This window comes from Triticum aestivum, chromosome 5D (genome assembly GCF_018294505.1).
Source record: "Triticum aestivum cultivar Chinese Spring chromosome 5D, IWGSC CS RefSeq v2.1, whole genome shotgun sequence".
NCBI classification, from domain to species: domain Eukaryota; kingdom Viridiplantae; phylum Streptophyta; class Magnoliopsida; order Poales; family Poaceae; genus Triticum; species Triticum aestivum.
The window spans coordinates 296036537-296052546 of NC_057808.1; positions in this window are offsets into that span (position 1 = coordinate 296036537).

A 16010-nucleotide genomic window follows, 5' to 3' on the forward strand; every position below is an offset into this window, starting at 1 on the left:
GGAGGGGTGGTTGAAAAGGACCCCGTGGTGTGGAGGGCTGGATGAACAGTAGACGGTGGAGGGGTGGTTGAACAGTAGCCAGTGGAGTAGCGCGCGGTAGAGGCTGGATGAACAGGAGCCCGTGGAGGCTGGAGGAGGTCGACGGTAGCCCGTGGAGGCTAGAGGAGGTCGACGGTGGAGATGAACAGTATCCCGTGGAGTCCCGTTTTGCGGTACGCCACACCCCTCCCGATCAACAGGACACCCGTTTCGACCGTAGCACTCCAACACAAGTCCGTTTCCTCCATTTTGCGGTACGCCACACCCCTCCCGATCAACAGGACCCCCGTTTCGACTGTAGGAGGTCTGTTTCCTCCATTTTGCGGTACACCAGACCTCTCCCGATGAACAGGATCCCGTTTCGAACGTGGCCAGTCGAACACAAGGCCGTTTTCTCCGTTTTGCGGTACGCTAGGCCTCGTTTCCATCACCTGTTCCGTCCAAGCCCTCCCGATGAACACGACCACACATTCCGTTCTGACCCAGCCGGTTGGCTCCCACGCGTTCCGTTGGCTCCCGATGAACACGACGCATTCCGTTGCCTCCCCATGAACACGACGCATTCCGTTGCCTCCCCATGAACACGACGACGACGCTGTTTCTCCATTCCGACCCAGCCATGTACACGAGCCTTGGCCGTACGTATGCGCGAGTAGGCATTCGAGACCCTGCCCGTATGTACGTACGTGGCCGTATTTTCTTTCTTGCACCCTGGCCGTTGTACGTACGTGTACATGCTACGGGCGCGCCTCTACTACGACACGTACACGCCTCTACTACGACACGTGCGCGCCTCTACATTGACCAGTATATATGCACGTACACGTTCGCGACCAGAATGACAATGCTACGCACGCTTCGACTAGGTGGCTCCCGACTGTCAGGCACTTCCTTGCCTGCGAAGATGTAGCTGGTGGGTCCCAGTAGTCAGGGGGGCGAATCGTTTTTTTTTGCCCGGACGCACTTCCTTGCGTGCGAAGGTGTAGCTGCTGGCTCCCAGCAGTCAGGGGGGGAACCGTTTTTCTTTTTTTGCCCGGACGCACTTCCTTGCGTGCGAAGATGTAGCTGGTGGGTCCCAGCAGTCAGGGGGGCGAATCGTTTTTTTTCGGACGCACTTCCTTGCGTGCGATGATGTAGCTGGTGGGTCCCAGCAGTCAGGGGGAAACGTTTTTTGCGCATAATAAGGAGGCACTTCCTTGCTGCGGCCGTGGACCCAGCTGTCAGCCTCTCCACGTATAGTCCATGTTCGATGGAAGCCATTCCTTGACCACGTTGACCACGCCGCGCCGAGAGCACCTGGGCGATGGACGACGGCGAGGCCTAGGAAGGGGACGACGCGGAGCCGGGGAAGACGCGGCAGTGGATGCCCACGCGTAGAGGAGTATGAGGGTTCACTCGTTCGGCTGCGGTGTGAGGCTGCCGTCGCCGCAGAATAACAGGGGGTGTGAGTGCATAGAGGCATGGCCTGGCCAGCGGTGGGAGTAGTAGGGGGCGGTGAGGCCTCCGCGGCATCACAGCCAGCCACGGGCAGCAGGAGCAGGCGGCACGACCGGCACTGCTTTGGGCGGCTGGAGCAAGAAGACCAGAGGTTGAAGAAGCACTAAGGCCGTTGGATGGACATCGTACAGTCACTGGAGCTAGAATCGTTCATATATTGACTAAAGTTGACAAAGGCCTCCGTCCCAGTCAACTTAGTAGGCCCACAAGTCAGCCTCCCACCAAGGTGGGTCCCAGCTAGCAGGGGGTATTCATTTTTTTGTGCGTAATAAGGAGGCACTTCCGGTGGGTCCGAGCTGACAGCGGGGGGAACGTTTTTTTTCGCGAAATACGGTGGCCCGTCCTGTGGGTCCCAGCAGTCAGGGGGAAACGTTTTTTCGCAAAATACTGGTGGCCCGTCCGGTGGGTCCCTGCTGTCAGGTGGAGGAATAATTATTTTCCGCGTAATAAGGAGGCACTTCCTTGCGGCTGCCGTGGACCCAGCTGTCAGCCTCTCCACGTACAGTACTCTTCCAATGGAAGTCGGTCGTTGACCACATTGACCATGCCGCGCCGAGAGCACCACGGCGGTGGACGACGGCGAGGCCTAGGAAGGGGACGACGCGGAGCCGGGGAAGACGCGGCAGTGGAAGCCCGCACGGAGAGCAGTACGAGGGTTCACCGGTTCGGCTGCAGTGTGAGGCTGCCGTCGCCGCAGAATAACAGGGGGTGTGGGTGAGTAGAGGGATGCCCTGGCCAGCGGTGGGAGTAGTAGGGGCGCCGAGGCCTGCGCGGCAGCACAGCCGGCCACGGGAGGCGGGAGTAGGCGGTCCCGCCGGCGCTGCTTTGGCGGCTGGAGCAAGAAGATCAGAGATTGAAGAAACACGACGGCCGTTGGATTGACATGCAACGGTTACGTCTGCTAGAATCGTTTGTTGACATATATAATAACTAAAAAAATGTTGCAGACGCGTCAACTAAACAGGCCCACAAGTCAGACCACTCCCTCTTTTTTTAATAATTTATATATAGCTCATGGCAACTTCTTATGCAATTTATTGCAGTCGTTTTTTTGGTTGGCCAGGGCCAATTTCGCATATTTTTGTGGGTTCCAAACTATTTTTAATACTGAAATGTCGAGCCAGATTTAAAGTACTTTGAAGATATATTTAAATTAGGTTAATGCCCAGTGAAATAGGAATCTGAAAATGTGAAAAAATTCAGAAATTATAAAGTAATTGCCAATTTGTCATCTGTTTTTATATTTACAACCCATTTCATATTACTTTCAAGATTTGCAGGCGTCTTGAAAGAGTTGCAGCCCATCAGGGTGTAGAAAAATAAGTAGGCCTGGATTGGGTATTCTTCAGAAAAAATAATCTGGGCTCATTTTCACAAAGAAAAAATAGCTGGGCTGGTCACATGGTGAACATAAAATATAAGCCTGGGCTAGACGGGCCACAACCCAGTTCAAACCCTGCTCCGTCTCAACAATACCAAACAAAAAAAATACTGCTCGAGTAGCTACGTCCAAGGTGTCAGCCGATCTTGAGCTGTTCTCTTGTCTATTGACTATATACGCTCACAATGTCGTGGGTCCCAGATGTCAGGAAAACACTAGGAGGAAGCATTTTATTTTTCCATACGCTGACGTGGTGGGCCCCTACTATTATCCTCTCCACGTACTTCTGCCGATTCCTGTTGTTTGTTGACCATGTTGACAACGCGAGAGGGCGGCACCGCGGCGAGCGCACCAAAGCGCGCGGAGGACGTTGGCGTTAATGATTTAGGAGACGGTGGGGCCGCGATGCGTGCGCTGAGGCGCAGCCAGCCGTGGGAGGCGAAAGCAGGCGGCCCCGCCGGGGCTAGTTTGGTTTTGGCGGCTGGAGGAAGACGGGACTGAAGAAACACGACAGACTGTAAAAGCAGCAAGAGTACTTAACAACTTTAACTGAAACCAGCAGGGGCACTTAACAACCAAAGCTGAAAGCAACGTGGTCAATAAACAGGATATTCGCTTTAGAGCCATGGAAAAGCATGAACATAATCTTCTGTCCTATTCTCCAAGATGGACGGGCCTTCATTATTTGAGACCACCCATGAATAAGTATCTTTTCACCTCCAAGGGGAATTGACTAGGTCGACATAAACATCATGTTGTGACGAAGCGCAAGTCTGACCCGACCATGGTCAGGCATCTGTATAGGAACAATAGAACTCGACAGTTCCTGTTTCAAGAAGATCACAGGTGTAAAACTGTGTATAAGCAATAGTTTATGAACAACATATATAACAGAAAACAGCTCGTACCATAAGTTTCTCGACACAGTTGGACCTGTTCAACGAGTGCAGCAGTAGCACACATATCCCACGTGGCCTTCCACCATTGAAACGCCCCACAAGGATCTCAAGACGATCAATAAAGTGTAGGAACTTGTGGATGTCGATCCAGTCAACTTCAGTGCCATTAGTAACAGCCGAGTTATTACAGAGTAACAAACGAGCAGACTGCTTAACTCTGAAAAAACCTACACGTGCCACCAATTATAAGAAAATATTAGTTAGAAGTAGCATCTTCGTGAGAGATTCGTTGCTACTTCTAAAGTTAAATTGTGATTAGTTAGACAGAATAGGTGGATTAAGAAGTAATCGAGGCAACAAGCAAGAACCAGATACAAAACTAACATGGATGAACAATTGGAACGACGTCGGGGTGGAAGATCGCAGTGAAGATGAGACCAGGTTCCGCTATTTCCATCAACATTCGTGCGCCAACTTTCAGTCCGTAACACTTGAGAAAGTTTATCCAAGTTCGGCCATAAAAAAGCAGCGATCTTCTTGGTTCATGAACCCAACTCGGAACTTATATCCATGGCTTGTGTTCACTGTGACCATTAAACTAGTGTATTCAGTTATGGCAAGGCCGAGCATCTTGAGTACATGTGTTCTGGCAGAGCAAGTAATACACTGCAGGAAAAATAATATGAGAACACAGCATGTTCAAAAAAACCCACCCTCCCGGATAGAAAAGAGGATTCTAGGAACATACGGTGCGTGTTTCAAAATACTGTGTTAGAATGAGAAGGAACAAGTGTGGCGTCTTGCCGAGGGCGCAGAAACTTGTAGGGTCCTCGCACTTTGGGCACTGCAAATGAAACATACTAGATTCAGTAGGAAGAAAAATGCATCAACAGCGGCGGCTGCCATCCTAGGATTACCTGCGACCAAGGGACTTGGATTTATCGGGGATAGATGAAGAATTTGTACCTGGTTCTCCATGAGAAAACCCTATGCAATCGCCGAGAGGGGGTTTTCTCTGAACAAGCAGACGAGGGAGAAGGGGATTCAGGCCCAGTGAAATATTGCCACTTCGTCCGTCCAGCTTACTGCTAAAGCTGGAAAGGGGGGTTGTGATTTGATGGCTCATTGGGCATTACTGCGGTGCTACGACCGGGGTGTGTCTACCGTGAAGTTGTGCACTCTAATTTGTGCATATGGCACGTGGACCCCGTTGCTGGTTGCCCCACATATCAGCGAAAGGAAGTAGAAAGACAGGAGTAACTAGTTACACATAAATATATTTTTTGACAGAGAGATACTCCCTCTGTAAAGAAATATACAAATCTTTTATATCACAGGCTCACCTTGCCGAGAAATATACTCCCTCTGCAACGCACGGGCATTATGGGGGTTCAACTTTTTTTATGGGGGTTCAGCTGAGAATATAATACTCAGATAGGCTCACGGTTCTGGACTTTGGGCCGCAGGACGACCCTGCATGTTTGGGGGCCCATGTGTTCTACCTCAGCGCTTTTCATATTGCAAGCGATCGGTACGGCGCTGGTTTTAGATGCTGTCGCAAGGCGAATACACAAAATTGAATAAAGCACGGCAGCTGTTGGAATGAAATCGAACGACAGTTCCTAACCAACCATCAGAGTTGCAATTCTATCAATGATATACCATGTGATAAATAATACTGTCGTACTACTTATACACACAGGACACTTGTTTCACTATGCCAGATTATTACATCAAAATCTCTCGGAGGATAGATCAGTTCGGCAGTTGCATGCTGCTACTGAAGAATTTCAAAGTTGATTTGGACCAGCTCTCCTTGCCGAGAAAGTTCGATTTTGACATCATCCCCTACCGCAAGATATGATTTAGATTTGAACCTTGACCATCCTTTAGCATCAATCATCATGCAACCATCCTTTGTACTTACGGTATATTGAGCAGGTTCATTCACACCAAGGTTGCGCATGGTAAGAGAAACTTGGCCGCGGTCGCCCGGATTGTTGAACGACTCCCTTGTTGCTCTAGGAATTCTCTGTTTGCAAACAAGAAGACATACCCAAACAGTTAGATCAATACAATGAATCATGTGAAACAACATGGAAAGAAAAAAGAACGAAGCACTTGGGCGGCCAATGCTTACCAAGAAGGTGGACATGTCAGTTTTTGTAAGGACTTTGGTATATGAAGTGCGAACTGCAGCCCAGTCTGTTGCCGGTGCAACTGCACGGGCCGAAGCAGATGCAAGTGCAAGTGTTGGTGCAGGTGCCGAAGCCGCTGCTGCTGCCGGAGATGGTGCTCCTTGTAGAGCTGGTGCCGGTGTCGGAGCAGGTGCCGGTGTCGATGCCCGATCCGGTAGATCAGACTGATCCACTGACGCGGTCGGTGCCCAATCCTTAGTTGGATCAGACTGAGCTGCTGCCGCTGTCAGTGCTAGAGCAACTGCCGGTGCTCGATCTGTGCGAGACAGCGGCGATCGTGTCTGGTCTGCTATGATCAGCTTTCTAACTTGACTAGGATCCGTGACCGTGATCCAGTTTTTTTCTTCATTTCTTTTAAACGCGAGAAGGACTAATTGTGGCATTTTTGTGAAACCAAACTGCAGTTCATCATAGGGATTCAGCTTGTACTCAGACAACAGACTGATCCAATTTTTTCCAGTAATATAAGTGATGGACAGTGCCTTCGTTACTGACACGACATAAGAAGTGAAACCTACAAAAATAGCCATCGTAGAACAAACCAAATGGTTTATTCTGTGATGAATGTCACATGGCAAAACCTGCATCGTAAAATTGCAGGAAAAGAAAGAAAACATGACATTAAATCAATAAGATTTAGACAGTAAATCAATAAGATTTACTTGATGTGACACGAGTGAATCCTTACCAGGAAATCACTATGTTGAAGTACTAAACAGAAGATTGATCGTCCAACTACGCGTGGCATGTAGGGGCCCCGCCTACTCCCACAAGAAAGACAGTCCAAAGGTCGTGACAAATCGTATGGACCGAACATCCATGGGACTGGAATTCCTGGTGGGTGCGATAAACCCTGCAATGCATACAGATATTGGAGTGTAACCATAATTGATAAACCGTCCTCACAAAAAATGTTATCTGGATACTTCAAAATATACAGACTGAATTGAGTGGACAGACATTAACATAGACATTAACATAGACCGTTCACACACCAAAAGCGGCAGTACTAATAAACAATACAGGGTTCACAAACACAAATCAAGTACTGAACAATGGTACTTACTACAGACAAGCAAAGTTGCACTAACTAAACTCTGCAGACTATTTCTTGCCACCGACCTACGGGATGAACCCCGCATAACTGACTAGGCCATGGACTTCGTGTGAGATGTCTACATGCACCATCACCATCTTGTCAACCTTGGAGAACCTAACAGAGTGGTCTTTCCACTCATAAACATGATGATGAAGACATGCCGCATCAGATTTGTTGGGAAGCTTTACAAGAACCACACCCTTCGTAATCGAAGGCACATCCAGGAAATTGTTGTGGTCAAGTACAGCCTCGAGAACACGCCTGACAACAATGCTACAGGAAAACACTAGTTCAGGACACGTGGCGACAAGGACATAGCAGCTGGATAGTTCAGCAGTAGAACTCATCATCAGGTCTTCCAGTTCACACGGCATGACTTTGAGAACTTCATCTCCACCGCGGACCTGGTTCTAATTCAAACAGAAACCATATTTTATTACTACCTCCGTTCAGAAATATAAGATGATTTTCGATATTATACTCCATATATGACTACACATACGCACAAAAATGAGTGAACAAAGACACTAGAACATGTCTTCAAAGGCATGAGAGCAGAGGGATTACATGCAATATCCATAACACAAGTTACTGAGGCAAATATACCCTCTTAAAAGGTAGCATTGATGTTCATAAAGTACTCCCTCCGTCCCAAAATTCTTGTCTTAGATTTGTCTAGATACGGATGTATCAAGTCACATTTTAGTATTAGATACATCCGTATCTAGACAAATCTAAGACAAGAAATTTGGGACAGAGGGAGTAGTTGAAAGTAATCTATAAGAAATCAGTGTCAACCTCTCGCATGTTTTGGTCAAAAGAGGAATTTAGAACCATCATTTGGCACACTAAAATCACATGCAAGATCACCCAGAAAGTTGTACTACCAGTACTAGTACTGCGTGTTAGATGAAAGAACACGATCAAGATCGAGAAAAAGATCGTCAACAAGAGACATTACCTGGACTTGCTTAATGAGGGATCCCGGAGAGGGGGGCTTGGACAGGGCGATGGCTTTGAGCTTGTCTGCGGTAGTCTCAACGGGGTGCTTGCGCTTCTTCGTACCATGAGCCTCGACGGTTTTGGCCAGAGCCATAGACATCACGTCGGCCGGTGCTCCGGCGTCCATCCAAGAGAGGAAGCTGAGAGAGAAGAGTGAAAGGAGGAACGAGATGAGGGAGAAGCGAAGCGAGTGGGGGTTTTCTTCAAGAGAGGAAGCTGAGAGAGAAGAGTGAAATGATGGTTGCTTCGTCCGTCCAACTTACTGCTGGAAAGGTGGGGGTTTTGTGATTTGACGGCTCATTGGGCATTACTGTGGCGGTTCGATCGAGGTAGTCTACCGTCACTCTACTACGGAGTAATTTAGTGCATGGCTAGTGGACCCAGGTGCTGGCTGTCCCACACGTCGGCGAAAGTGAGTAATTTAGTGCATGGCTAGAGGAGGATCCGCATGGTAGAGCGTGTCGACTATTTTTCTGAAGAAAAAATGATTACAACAAGCGTTTCCACTCTTACGACGGAGGAGTGCGAAACACGGCAGCCACTTGAACATACACAGTGCTCCTACTACTAGGCATGTGCAGTGGTCCATACGTCAGTACTACACAATCTTGTTGCTAGTGTAGTAAGATATGAGGATAACAAATGATGTTGTGCGCATGTCAACTACTCCTATATGTAACATAGTACCACTTTTTCGACTGTCCGGTCGAGAATGAACGGTGAGATCAATGTTAACAGAACTAGGTCCACAGCGCACGGAGAGTATGGTGCTACAGTACTCCACGAAACATGAACCATATGAAGCACGAATAGTGTTAGGCAGGGTGTATGAAGGGTGCACGGGATGGGAGCAAAAGTTCCCTTCTCGACCCACTTTTGGGTGTTTGGCAGAGTGCATGAAGGGTGCATGAGTCCACACTAGTAGGTTGACAAAAATACACGAAGAGGAAACAACTATATTGAGATGAGAATGCAACCAAACACACCCACACGCTTTGTGCTACAGTGACTGATCTGCACCGTCTGAGTTTGATCCAACGGTCATGTTGCACCAAGACATGGGCATGCCCATGCAGAGGGCGCCTAAACACCATCGAAGTCCCTCTGCTTCTCGAGGCGCACGACGTTGGTGATCCAGGGCACAACTGCCCGCAGAGCCTGCTCCCGGTCGACGGGAGCCAGCTCGTCAAAGACGGCGTCCAATGGCACGAATGGATTCCGGTGACGGAGCCCTAAAAGGATTCGCCCGGCAACGGCGACGGCAGCCCGCAACCCCTCCTTGTCTAGCTCAGCCCCCACCATCGCGCGGAGACGGCTCAGCTCCTCGGAGATATAGGTGAAGAAGGAGACCAGGTCAGGAAGCCGCAGCTCGTTGAAGTCGACCGGGTGGTCGAACGGGTTTAGCCCGACGGCCGGCATCGTTGCGCTGGCACGACGGTAGGCATCGCGCAGCCGCAACACGTGCGTGGCAACTTGGTTCACCAAGTGGCTGAGGCGATCCTGGACCTCGTCACGATCGGCCCGCTCGTGCTCCAGCCGGCTCCCCTGACGGCCTATCGTATCTCCCGCTTTCTGCAGCAACGCCGCCGATGCCTCGAGCATCTTTGTGGTGGACGCCTGCCGCTTTTGAAGCTCCGTGAACTCCCGCACATAACGGAGGAGCATGGCACTCCTCTCCTCCTTGAGCTCATGGAGTTCCACGTCCTTGGCCCTGAGTTCCGCATCCTTGACATGGAGCTCCTGTGTCAGGCGCCTCACCTCGGACTCCGTGATCTGCTGCGCCGCCATGGCACCAGGTAGAAGCAATGGGGAGAGGAAGCAAAGGGGGCGAAACGGCTGAAAGGCAATGCAATCTACGGGAAGGCGGAGGGAGCGGGGAATATTTTGGTTTTCACCACGGTAAAAAACAAGTAGACGACTTCTCACATCAGGGAGCAGTGGGTTTTTATAGGCGGAGTCATCGTGACTAATTGTTGCCGCGCCTGCTCCCGTCAATCAAAAAATGAAAAATCCTACCGCGCCTGCTCCCATCAATCAAAAAATTAAAAATCCTGCCGCACCCAAACACCAGAGCAACACCGCGGTGGATATTTAAATTTACCTGCCGGCAAGTAGATAAAAAAAGGGGTGAAAAAACAAATGTGGCGGCAGCCTAGCTAATCGGTCGAACTAGCCCAACTAGCTAGCCACCGTGCTTCACTGATGTACTCGGCGGGAAAGGTGGTCTTTCGTGATTTGACGACTCATTTACTTGCTTCAGCGCTACGACCGAGGAGGACCCAGAAAACGCGCGGTAGGGCGTCCCACACCAGGAAGAATATATGTGTGCACCACCCGGGAGGACCCTGAAACCACGCGGTAGGGTGTGCCACGTCTCGGCACGGAGGAAAAATGTGCGTGTAAAAATATACTGTATCAGACGTAGTACCTATGGTTCGACCTCGGGACCCAGCCAGTCGGTCGAAAACACCCCACTAGCCACACAGAGATATTGAGATCGCAGACCTGGGACCCACCAGTAAGTGAGACAACGGTCATGCACGTGTTGACGAGGCACTCCCTCTACTCTACTCAATGCAAGTACTGTATAAAATCAAGTTATGGGACAAAGCGAACAACCGTTCGTTTTTTCAGGCTATCGACTTACGCTTTGTAGTCCAGGTTGCCAGTTCGAATCTCGTCTTTCAGATTTGTTAGTTTTAGGTCCAAATTTGATTAATGACAAGTGGGACCCCCGTGTGTTGTTCCGATATTTCAGTGTAGGATGGTTTTTTTGAACAAACACTTTGCGCGGTTAGACAAGTAACGGCACGAGTTACATGTATTTTGCAAGTTTACGAACAAAAATGACAGCGACATAGAATATCACATCCACCCCGCAGCTTAGATACTATGGTGATACGAGTTTTTACACCGTTGGAAGTGAGATCCAATGGCTTGGGAGTAGTCTTTGTAATTATGCGCAATTTCCAAACTCTCCAAAGGTTTTTTTGCAAATAAAACATTCAGGCCTCGTGTGTGCCGCTGCATCTTCGATCCAACGGCTCCCCGGTGCTCATATTAGGTGCTCCCCGTAGCTTAATTACCCGCTACGGTGATATGAGCATCTAGGTCGTTTGATCTGTGATCAGATGGCACATGCGTAGTACTTGTACTTTATGCGCATTTCCCAAACTCTATCAGCCGTATATTGCAAAAACATTCAAACCTCCTACTGTGGGCCGTTAGATCTCAGTGAACTCGTATCACCATAGAATCTACGGTGCGGGAGCACCTCATACTCTCCCGTGCGAGAAAACATAAGGTGCTATCGTAGCTTGGATGCTACGGTGATACGAGCTTGGAGGTCGTTTGATCTGAGATCCAATGGCATCTAAGCAGTCTTTGTGCTTGTAAGCAGTGGCCGAACTCTTTTGGGGCTTTTCTGCAAAAAACCATTCGAACCACCGAGGAGGTGTTGGGTCACAAATCCAACGCCTCCGAAGAGCTTGTATCACCAAAGCATCTAAGGTGTGGTAGCACATGATATTCTTACATACAGGAGAATAGGATGTCCTCCTTCATCTTAGATGCTACGGTGATATGAGCTTCGAGGTCGTTGGATATGGGATCAAAGGGCATCTAAGTAGTTTTTGTACAAATTGTATGCAATTCTCAAACTCATCAAGGTTTCCTGCAAAAATATTAAGACACATCATGTGAGCTGCTATATCTCAGATCTACAAGCTCCAAGCAACTCGTATCGGCATATAGCATCTAAGGTATGGGGGCACATGATATTCTCCCGGGGAGGAGGGGTGGGGGGTGCACAACCAATCGGTGGTTGGGAGGGTGGGGACAAATATAATCTAAACAACCCTAAACAGAGCTCCACAATTTTATCTAAGGTCGAGGGGTTGACCCCCGACAATCATAGCTCCACCTAAACACAACATTTGCATGTACTGTAGTACTAGACTTAATATTCATGTTTCAGTTTCATTTTCATTTTAAATATTGAACTGAGGACCATGCATGTCTTACATTTTACTCCCTTCGTTCCTAAATATTAGTCTTTTTAGAGGCTTTAAATGGACTGCCACATACAGATGTATATAGACATATTTTAGAGTCTAGATTCACTCATTTTGCTCCGTATGTAGTCACTTGTTGAACTCTCTAAAAGACTAATATTTAGGAATAGAAGGAGTATTTTTGAATTCGTGTCATACATGCATGGTTTGGAAAAATAGATGCACTATACTTATTGGATTGTTGTTGTGTTCGTGCGTGTGTGTCTCTGTGTGTGTGTGTGTGTGCGCTCATATGCTTGATACATACAAAGTTTTCTCACCTCCATATTGTTCATCTTTTAAATTTGAATTTGCATTGGAAAACTTACTAGGGATACCATGAAATGTGAAATCCACGTTGAGATCACTATATCACAAACTCACTCTAATTCAACAACTCGTCATAAATCAATTACCACGTTCAGATTAGTATTTGCAAGGAAAATATGGGTATTGTAATACACATAGATTCGTTCGGCAATTTAAAAGGTTCCTTTCGTATTCTCGAATGGTAGGACCCAATGGCGTACCAGCCAGACCTTGGCTCGTGTTGATCCTAAAAAACCGGGCTCGTGTCCTTCGGTGGCGTGCGTGGTACGCACATTAGGCAACCCCAACCAGTCGAGCCTCAGCGTTTCAAGTCGAAATATCTGGCGGCCCGAATTCCAGCCCTAGGAAATTCCCCTCATGTCCCCGGTCCATAATGACTACCGATGAACAACGGAGGGATGCTTTAGTAACTAGACAACGTTACCAACCGTGCCGAGCACGGTTCAATTCCCTCGGTCGCCGCTCGTCAAGGTCACCCGTCAACTGCATTGCCTAGTACTACTACTACTACACCAGGATGAGCATAGAATTGAGCCCGCTTGTTCGTGCCTAGTACTTGAGTTAATATATCAGGCAATGCACTGGTACAGAGGGATTATCCTTTTACTCTGCATATATAACTTGTCTGAAGTCTAACTAAGCAAAATGTTTGACCAAATCCTTTCTTAAGAAATACAACAGGACAGATGTACGGCTTGAAAATTTATTGCATGATGCAGGTTATGATATTGTTTCGAATCCTGGATCTTAAATTTCAGAAAATCCAAAAGTGAGCATAAATTCTTGAAACTAAGCATGGTCACGTGATATGGCACAAATATTACTTCGTAAGTTTTTCTTCAATTTGAGACAAGCTGCTTATGACAAGTTGCACAAATGAAGAGCCAAGGTATTTTGGAACAAAGACCTGTCACGTTAAGGCGAACGCTTTCACTATTGAAAACGTGGGCGTTTACGTGCCGCCACGAGTCCCCGCTTCTCATCGGCAGGTGCCGTCCGAGCAAGCGTGTGAGTCGATGGGAGGCGTGCGAGCAGACCGCTGCGCCGGTTGTCAGGGAGGCGTGCGAGCAGACCGCTGTGCGGGCTCACCGGGAGGCGAGCCCTTTGACCAGGCTCCGCCGCCCACCGTCGTCCCAACTGCTCCCACTATTAATGTCGCCGGCGCCGCAGTTTAAAATCAACCCCGCACTACCCGGTATCGCTACAATCCTCTCTCGTCCTCTCCGATTCTCCTATCGTCTACCTCCAACTAGCCTGACCTAAACGTACGCCATGCCACATCACGACGGTCTGCCCTTAGTGTTCCAGTTTCCTGAAGAAGACACCCAGCCGGAGTCTAAAGAACAGAAGGCGCTTTGGGATGAGCTTGAACTGGCCTTGCGGGAAGACGCCGCGCCTGTCCCCGCTCCCGTTCCGGCTCCCGTCGCCCCGACTGCGCCAGCGCCCATCCCCGTGGCATTGATGCGCTGGGAGCCGCATATTGTCGCCGAGCTTGATCCCATGGGGTTCCACGAGGTCCTCGCCGACTTTCACGCGCCCGTGCACCTACCAGCGCATGCGCCTGCGCGTGCACTGACGCGCACGCCCATGCCGGTGCACCTGCCAGCGCATGCGCCTGCGCGTGCACTGACGTGTGCGCCGTGCCGGTGCCCGTGCACACGAATGTCTCCGCCGCGCCGTTGACAGCGCCTGTCCCCGCGCGGGTGCCAGAGCCCCCCTCAGCGGCATGGATGGCCGCCGTCGACCGCTTCCTTGCACCAACTCCAGTCGCCTCCTCCCGCCAGTTGACTCGCTCCGAAGTCCAGAACATTTTGGCCTTCCTTGAAGCTAGGCCAACGTCCAGGAGTACGCCAACAACGGCGCAAGACGCCGCTGTCGCCGTCGGTCAGTGGCCCGACGACACACAGAGCACGGCAGAGGAGCCGCTTCCCACCGCGAGACGCCCCCGGCGCCGCCGCGTAATCTAAATTTTCCATGAAAAACGTTCGGATTGCCATGCTTAAAATCCGAACGTTTATCATTTCCGTTTATTTTATATCGATCGTCGTATAATTTAAAGTCGGAGTCAGACTGAACGAAATGTATGGTTTGATCGATTGAATGTTCTGCTAGAGCCGTATCAAATTAAATATAAAACATCATCAAGCCACATGTATTCCTTGTCATCCAATGACCTAGACTGCTTCAATGTTGAGCGTTCAACACGTTTAGCGTGCAGTTAATTTCATGCCAAAAATAGTGCTAATCACATGACAACACACAAATAATATCCTAGTAGTTAATATCCGCATGCACTAAATATACTTCCAAATTAACGTGCATTGCACGTACACACTGACTAGTGCTGCTAGTACGTGAAACTGGTGCCGTGACTTGTGAACGCGTCCAGATATGGTCAACGACAACATCACCCGCGAGTTCTTCCTGGTTGCCCGTGCGTCTAAACACGGAAGGGGAGGAGAGAGAGAGCACACATGGAACCCACCAGTAAGTGAAGGCGAATAGTACTAAAAATAATATTACATGTTATCCATTAATTAGGCTGTGGTAATATAAAAACATTATGTGAACAAAGGGGGTACAACAAACATTGCTATTCTACGTATGTTGCCTATTGACGTGCGACTTGAAGGCCCGGTCGCATGTTCGATCCTCGTCCTTTATTTTTTAATTTGTATATGGGTCCAAATTTGTTTCATGACATGTGGGCCCCTCGGTGTGTAGTTTGTAGCACTTTAATTTGTGGGTCGAAATTTGTTCCATTCCAAGTGGACTATCGGTGTGTAGTTTTGTAGCTTATTTATAATAATTAAAGAGAACAACATAGTTTTTTCAATAATACCATGGTGCGACGTTGAAGGCAAGAAAGGACGTGCGAGAGAGCAATGACCGAGCCAGAGGGAAATCAACTAGGGGAGTTGCGTGGGTTGCCACGGTGTTTGGAGTAGTTGTGGGCCGAATGCTACGAAAATATAATCTAAACCGACCGGAATAAATGCCTACACAAATTAATCCAAGGTTGGAGTGTCCCTCGCAATATAAATAGCTCCGGCTTTGCGAGGGATGGAGAGGTAGTAGCTTCAACGCGTGGAAGATACGGTGTGAGAAAGCGAGGTCAATCAAGAGACATATAGATAGAGAGACAAAGTGAGTGTGGTCCGACATTCATTGAACAAATATATATGCTCTGGAGAGATATTGTCCGATTGAGCTTTTTGGCAAGGGTGAGGGCTGTAAGATAGAGCTTGAGAGCTGATCCAGTCACAGACGTGTAGATATATTTTGTGCGTGGGAGGAAGCAAGGTCAACCGATCACATAGGGTCGCCGTGTGATCAAAAGAGTGAGACGGGTTGGAGAGAGTGACCTAGATAGACGATGTGCGTGAGAGAGTATACAATGTGAATAGGTCGAACTGGGCTCAAACATGGTGATATATCGTTTTTGTCTGAGAAAGAGCGAGGTCAATCGAGATATACGAAGAGAGAGAGAGAGATTGAGTGAGCGTGGCCCAC